The following is a 6546-nucleotide window of genomic DNA, read 5'->3' on the forward strand; positions in this document are numbered from 1 at the left end:
TATTAATTCTTTCGAAGAACCAGCTCCTAGTTTCGTTGATTTGTTCTATTGTTTTTTTGGTTTCTATTTCATTGATTTCTTCTCTGATCTTTATGATTTCTCTTCTCCTGCTGGGCTTAGGGTTTCTTTCTTGTTCTTTTTCCAGCTCCTTTAGGTGTAGGGTTAGGTTGTGTACCTGAGACCTTTCTTGTTTCTTGAGAAAGGCTTGTACCGCTATATATTTTCCTCTCAGGACTGCCTTTGTTGCGTCCCACAGATTTTGAACCATTGTGTTTTCATTATCATTTGTTTCCATGATTTTTTTCAATTCTTCTTTAATTTCCCGGTTGACCCATTCATTCTTTAGAAGGATGCTCTTTCGCCTCCATGTATTTGGGTTCTTTCCAAACTTCCTCTCGTGGTTGAGTTCTATCTTCAGAGCATTGTGGTCTGAAAATATGCAGGGAATGATCCCAATCTTTTGATACCGGTTGAGTCCTGATTTAGGACTGAGGATGTGATCTATTCTGGAGAATGTTCCATGTGCACTAGAGAAGAATGTATATTCTGTTGCTTTGGGATGAAATGTTCTGAATATATCTGTGATGTCCATCTGGTCCAGTGTGTCGTTTAAGGCCCTTATTTCCTTGCTGATCTTTTGCTTGGATGATCTGTCCATTTCAGTGATGGGAGTGTTAAAGTCCCCTACTATTATTGTATTATTGTTGATGTGTTTCTTCGATTTTGTTATTAATTGGTTTATATAGTTGGCTGCTCCCACGTTGGGGGCATAGATATTTAAAATTGTTAGATCTTCTTGTTGGATAGACCCTTTGAGTATGATATAGTGTCCTTCCTCATCTCTTATTATAGTCTTTGGCTTAAAATCTAATTGATCTGATATAAGGATTGCCACTCCTGCTTTCTTCTGATGTCCATTAGCATGGTAAATTCTTTTCCATCCCCTCACTTTAAATCTGGAGGTGTCCTCGGGCTTAAAATGAGTTTCTTGGAGGCAACATATAGATGGGTTTTGTTTTTTTATCCATTCTGATACCCTGTGTCTTTTGATTGGGGCATTTAGTCCATTAACGTTCAGGGTAACTATTGAGAGATATGAATTTAGTGCCATTGTATTGCCTGTAAGGTGACTGTTACTGTATATTGTTTCTGTTCCTTTCTGATCTACCACTTGTAGGCTCTCTCTTTGCTTAGAGGACCCCTTTCAATATTTCCTGTAGAGCTGGTTTGGTGTTTGCAAATTCTTTCAGTTTTTGTTTGTCCTGGAAGCTTTTAATCTCTCCTTCTATTTTCAATGATAGCCTAGCTGGATATAGTATTCTTGGCTGCATGTTTTTCTCATTTAGTGCTCTGAAAATATCATGTCAGCTTTCTGGCCTGCCAGGTCTCTGTGGATAAGTCAGCTGCCAATCTAATATTTTTACCATTGTATGTTACAGACTTCTTTTCCCGGGCTGCTTTCAGGATTTTCTCTTTGTCACTAAGACGTGTAAATTTTACTATTAGGTGACGTGGTGTGGGCCTATTCTTATTGATTTTGAGGGGCGTTCTCTAAACCTCCTGAATTTTGATGCTCGTTCCCTTTGCCATATTGGGGAAATTCTCCCCAATAATTCTCTCCAGTATACCTTCTGCTCCCCTCTCTCTTTCTTCTTCTTCTGGAATCCCAATTATTCTAATGTTGTTTCGTCTTATGGTGTCACTTATCTCTCGAATTCTGCCCTCATGGTCCAGTAGCTGTTTGTCCCTCTTTTGCTCAGCTTCTTTATTCTCTGTCATTTGGTCTTCTATATCGCTAATTCTTTCTTCTGCCTCATTTATCCTAGCAGTGAGAGCCTCCATTTTTGATTGCACCTCATTAATAGCTTTTTTGATTTCAACTTGGTTAGATTTTAGTTCTTTTATTTTTCCAGAAAGGGCTTTTATATCTCCCGAGAGGGTTTCTCTAATATCTTCCATGCCTTTTTCAAGCCCGGTTAGAACCTTGAGAATTGTCATTCTGAATTCTAGATCTGACATATTGCCAATGTCTGTATTGATTAGGTCCCTAGCCTTCGGTACTGCCTCTTGTTCTTTTTGTTGTGGTGAATTTTTCCGCTTTGTCATTTTGTTCAGATAAGAGTATATGAAGGAGCAAGTAAAATACTAAAAGAGTGGCAACAACCCCAGGAAAATATACTTTAACCAAATCAGAAGAGATCCCAAATCGTGAGGGGAGAGAAAGGGGATAAAAAGAGGTTCAAAAAAAAGCAAGGGAGAAAAAAAAAGGAATTAAAAAAAAGAAAACGAAGAAAGAAAAGTATGAAAAAGAAAAAAATATATATTAGATAAACTAGTTTTAAAAAGTTGAAAATGAAAAGGGTAAAAGTTAAAAAAAATTTTTAAAAATTTTAAAAAATTAAAAAAAAATTTAAATTTAGCAAAAGTAGAGAAAAAAATGAAAAAGAAAAAAAATTACTCTAACTGCAAGACTAAAAAGTCACAGGGAGAAAGCCGTGAGTTCCGTGCTTTGCTTTCTCCTCCTCTGGAATTCTGCTGCTCTCCTTGGTATTGAAACCACACTCCTTGGTAGGTGAACTTGGTCTTGGCTGGATTTCTTGTTGATCTTCCGGGGGAGGGGCCTGGTGTAGTGATCTCAAGTGTCTTTGCCCCAGGTGGAATTGCACCGCCCTTACCAGGGGCCTGGCTGAGTAATCCGCTGGGGTTTGCTTTCAGGAGCTTTTGTTCCCTGAGCGCTTTCCGTAGAGTTCCGGAGGATGGGAATACAAATGGCGGCCTCCTGGTCCCCGGGGAGCCCGGGGCCCCACTCCTCAGTGCGCCCTCAGAGAACAGCGCCCGGTAATACCCGTCTTCCTGACCACCGGCCACGCTCCAAGCTCACCGAGCCTGCCACCGGTTCAAGGTAACCCCAAGCTGCGAGCTTACTGTCGGCTCTGTCTCTGCAGCCGGCTTTCTCGCTCCAATACCCGCAAGCTCTGCAACACTCAGACACCCCCGATCCTTCTGTGACCCTGCGGGACCTGAGGCCACGCTGACGCCGCGTGGGCTTCGCCCCGGTTTAGCCTCTGGAGCGATGTCCCTCAGCGGAACAGACTTTTAAAAGTCCCGATTTTGTGCTCCGCTGCTCTGCTGCTCCGCTGCTCCGCCGCTTGCCGGGAGCCGGCCCCTTCCCCCGGGGTCTATCTTCCCGTCGCTTTGGATTCACTTCTCCGCCAGTCCTACCTTTCAGAAAGTGGTTGTTTTTCTGTTTCTAGAATTGCTGTTCTTCTTCTCTTCGATCTGCCGATGGATTTGCAGGTGTTTGCAATCTTTACATAAGCTCTCTAGCTGATCTCCTGCTAGCTGAAGTAGTCTCAGCCTGCTACTTCTCCGCCACCTTGACTCCTCCAAATTATTGATTTTTAAAGTTGTTGTCACTGTTGTTGTTTACTTAGGGAGGGAGAAAGCAAAAATGGCTGTTTTCTCTTAATTTTGATATGTGTTTCTCCCCCCTGGCCTCTTAGCAAACCCATCTCTGAGGTTCATGTTTCTCTTTATTCCTGCGAGAACTATTCCCCTTAGTTTCCTCACTACAATAAAAACTCAAGGAAGGAAGCCTAAATTCCCAATTTCCATCTGTGAGAGGCACTACAGGTCCAGCGGGGCTTTTTCAGGGGTCGGTGTGGGGAGGAGGATGGGAAGAAGACAGTTGTTTGAGAGGAAGATAAGCATCTTGCTTGTCTCTGTTACACAGGCCCTTGTGTGGACCTACATTTAGCATGCTCAGGAGGAGGCAGATGTTATAAGTGTGCACCTACTTTACACTTCTTCCTAGATGAGCAGGTGAGAGGAGTCTCAGGAGGGATGTGAAAAAAGAACCCCTTAAAATAGAATGTAAGTTCTCTAGAAAACTGTCCCACAGTGCCTGATATTCTGGCACTTTTGTCCTCTGAATTTTTTGATCCGTAAGAGAATCCGTTATAGTTGTTAGAGCACTTAGAGTTGCTTGGGGATCTTTTTAAAAATTCAAATGTCTAGGGGTGCTTTGGTGACTCAGTTAAGCTTCTGTCTTCAGCTCAGGTCATGATCTCAGGGTCCTGGGATCAAGCCCTTTGTTGTGCTCCCTGCTCAGCCAGGAGTCTGCTTCTCCCTCTCCCTCTGCATTTCTCCCCACCCCCCACCTTATGCTCTCTGCTCTCTCTCTCTCTCTCTCAAATAAATAGAATATTTAAAAATAAAGAATAAATAAATTTAAAAAAAATAAAAATTCAAATGTTTGGCTCTACCCACAGAGATTTAGATGATTTAGACGGAGATTTAAATCGATGCCCACATGGGCATCGATATTTCTTAAATCCTTCCCTACACCAACACCCACCATCTACCCCCACTCCCAGTGATTCTAAAGTGTAGCCAGGCTGAAAATCACTGGTAGAGAACCAATCCAAAAACCTAAAAATTTAAAAATTTGAATATATATATATATATATATATATCCTCATTGTACAGTCTAGATCTAGTTTCTTTTTAATTGAAATTGAGATTGTGTCTGGGGTTGAAATAGAGTCAAGGCTATTCACCAAATTATCTCTTCTTTTTCTACAAATATGCACACAAATATTAAACTAAAATAGCACCTAAGGGCTGCTCAAGGGACTAACCAAGAAACCTGGTTATACCAGCAGCATGTGACATGGCTAAACTTGTTAATGAGACAATAAGGTTGTTTGGAAAGAAAAATTATCTTTAGGTGTTAATAAGACTCTAAGCTAAGAAAGCAAAAGAAGGATATTCTGTCAAAAGACTCTAGGATAGGATATAGTACTTAAAAAGAGTCACAGAGAGATTATATAATTCTGGCCTTGAACACCAAGATATAAGGGGAGCTTTGGATACAGAAAGTTATTCTTTTTGCTTCAATTCCTAGCTTCCAATTATGTAACAGATAAATGTTCAGGTGGTTCAAGTGTAGTATGTTCATACTTGAAACAACAAAACCATTTTTTTTTTCCTGCAAAAAGCTTTATTGTTTCTGTCCACAGCTTGGGAGAGGGCTCCAGGGTGGTTAAAAAGCTGCCTAGTGGCTTGGGAGGAGGTCCAGGCAGAAGCCCTGGCACCAAGAGAGATGCCAAAGGGGTCCCTCAAAGGCTGCTGGGCTCCAGAGGTTCCTAGTCATGTTTGACGGTGAGCCTTTCAGAGAGATACACACCCATCCCAGCCTGAGGGCAAGGTAGCCTGTGGAGGTGAGTCAGGTGGTCATCGTCCTCTTGATAAATTTCACCTCCTTTGGGGCGCCTGGGTGGCTCAGTGGGTTAAAGCCTCTGCCTTCGGCACCTGGGATGGAGCCCCGTGTCTGACTCTCTGCTCGCCGGGGAGCCTGCTTCCTCTTCTCTCTCTCTCTGCCTGCCTTTCTGCCTACCTGTGATCTGTCTTTCAAATAAATAAATAAAATCTTAAAAAAAAAAAGTTTCACCTCCTCATCCAGGAAGTGGTTCTCCAGGAATCCACAGAGATGGTCACCTGTGGGAACAGAACCCATAGCATGCAGATCCAAAAGGGCCTGGTTCATGTTCTTCTCCAGAGCGGTGGCCGTTCCATAGCATCTAGGATTTTACCCCACCCATTCTGGGATGGCTTCTGCCCATGCTGGAAGAGGGAGTGGTCACTAGGCTGGTTTTGCATTTTTAAGAGACACTCAGCACCCTCACGCTTCTCCTCCCAGTCCAGGAAGAAGTGGTCAACACCCTCCAGAGCCACAGAGTTTGGTGTGGAAATAGAAGCCCAGAGAGACTAAGTGTAAGAGGTATGTTGGCATGCTGACCAGGTGGTTGATGGTAGCCTCCACCTCAGTAGAGTAATTCTGACAAATAGAGTCAATACTACTGTAAAGATGTTGTGTGGTGACTACACTTATCATGGTGAACACTGAATAATGCGTAAAATTGTTGAATCAGTATATTGTACAGCTGAAACTGATATAAGATTGTATGTTAATTATACTTTAGTAAAAATGATATGTCAAAATGTATGTCAGCAATAAAATAACAAATCACTTCATTCTTCAATAACTAGTGAAACCTGAAGAATTGTACCCCAAATTAGAGGGCATGAATTAAGATAAATCATGCTTCAAAGTTTTAATTATGAGCTAACTGCACCAGTGATTGCCAATCAATTGCTTGCAGCTGCATTGCATTCCTGGTCGGTTTTGTCCTCAAGTTAGACTACTAGACGGAGAGCCTTCCCTCAAGGTGCGTGGACTTTTTTCCTGCAACAGACGGAGGAAAAGTGTGTGAAACACACTTTCCATGACACTCAGTTTGAATGGCTCTTTGTGCTGTATATAAAGCCTCTAGGATTAGGTTCCTGTCGCACACGCACACAAACTGTCTTTGCAAAGCATTCACAGTGCATCTTCACTTATACCTAAACAAACATCTAGGATGACCAACAGTTTACAGTTGCCCAGGACTTTCCCAGTTTTAGCACTGAAAGTCTGGTGTCCTGGGAACCACCCACCTAGCCCAGTACCAAGCAAATCAGGATGAGTGGTTACTCTAAAAACAA

General features: G+C 42.3%; 1 pseudogene; it reads right to left on the bottom strand.

The window, feature by feature from the left end:
• Positions 1 to 5147: 5147 nt before the first annotated feature.
• Positions 5148 to 5896, bottom strand: LOC122903021 (annotated as a pseudogene).
• Between the last annotated feature and the right edge of the window lie 650 nt (positions 5897 to 6546).

Source organism: Neovison vison, chromosome 1 (genome assembly GCF_020171115.1).
Source record: "Neovison vison isolate M4711 chromosome 1, ASM_NN_V1, whole genome shotgun sequence".
In the NCBI taxonomy this organism is placed as follows: domain Eukaryota; kingdom Metazoa; phylum Chordata; class Mammalia; order Carnivora; family Mustelidae; genus Neogale; species Neogale vison.